This window comes from Equus przewalskii, chromosome 17, assembly GCF_037783145.1.
Source record: "Equus przewalskii isolate Varuska chromosome 17, EquPr2, whole genome shotgun sequence".
Lineage (NCBI taxonomy): Eukaryota > Metazoa > Chordata > Mammalia > Perissodactyla > Equidae > Equus > Equus przewalskii.
Window position 1 is genome coordinate 12,448,436 of NC_091847.1, and position 1,508 is coordinate 12,449,943.

Consider the following 1,508-nt stretch of genomic DNA (forward strand, 5'->3'; position numbering starts at 1 on the left):
AATAATTTATCTCCTTTCTGTTCTGTCAGATTTCTATATAGGACTGTGCCTGTGGAGGCTGCAGTGGAATATGTTATGGAGAGAAGCTTGATGCCCAAGTCTAGCCATTCACTGAGAGCTGAAGTCAGTCGTGAGGCTAAGAATGCTTATATTCACTTCCTAAAGAACCCAGATTCCAGAGTGGATTAGCATATTAAACATAAGGTATGTCTGTGAAGACAAGGTCGCTTTTGTGTCAGCAATGCCTGCAGCGCCACGTCGCTTACTCTGAGCAATGGTCTCAGAAAGCTGCTGCGAATGCGTACGTGAGACGACTTGCAGGGACTTGCAGGGACAGTACAGTGTGGTGGAGGAGAATCCTTCGTTGTCAGAGCGAAGTCAGACCAGAGTTTGAAACCCTGTTCTGCCATCCAGAAAAACACGGATGGTGGCAGCCATAAACGGTCAATAACTGCAGGGGTGCTGCAAGCATGTTCGTAGGAGGCACAACGGAAACACCTCTCCTTTTAGATGACAGGAAGACACAAAAATGAACCGCTGACTTCTTTGCCACCATTCCAGGACTTGGATACAAAGCTTCTATTTTATGTATTTTAAAGACTGTAATTTTAATTTTCCCAATAAAAAAATATATTTTATTTTCTTATAGTTGTGTTCGCTATGGATCACTCAGGAAGGAAAATTTCATAGTGGGAAGAGTGTGCTACGAAACGCTTTACACCAACTGCAGTGGACATTACCAGCGACCGCCCAGACATGGCTCTCCTGTCCCTCAGGGGAGGGATTATCCAGCCCAGCCTCCTTGCAGTTAGTCAGGTCCATAAGACCAGAACTAATCCTAACAAACATTTAAGGATCACTAATTTATTTTTTCTGGAAAAGAGCTGAACTTGACCCAATTTTATTCAGAATTTTACATATATTCTGGAAAGATTTGCTTCAACATATACTGACCTACTTTCTCTTGGGCAGGGTTGATATTGACACACACTAGGTCTGAGGCACAGAAAATTCCACAAAGTTTTGTCTTTACATCTTTAAGCTTCATCTTCAATTTATCAGTCTGCAGGCTCCCCAGGCCCAGTGTGCAGACTGCACAGCAGCTGCATCCAGCTGATCCTAAGGTGAAGGGGTAGCACTTCGTCTTTCTTTAATGTCCTGCTAGAAAATCTCAAGCTTTTGTAAAAGCAGAAAGAACTGTTTCAAAACAGAATTGCCACTGTCATACTTTGGTTGAGCAGACATTCCCAGAAGATCTAGGAGTGACATGTGATGACTATAAAGGGAATAGAAATGAGTTTCCTTCAACAGCAGAAACTCCCAGAGAATGCATTTTAGAAATTCTTCTTCTAAAACAGATTCAGCACTTGGATTCCTTCTTTTCTTTGTCTACTCAATTGCTCATCACAATGAATCTTCCCAAGATCATATTCTGTACCAGTTTCCTCAAAAAGTGTTTCTAAAAGAGAGACAAATCCTGCAAACGAAACAATCTCATGGAAACACAG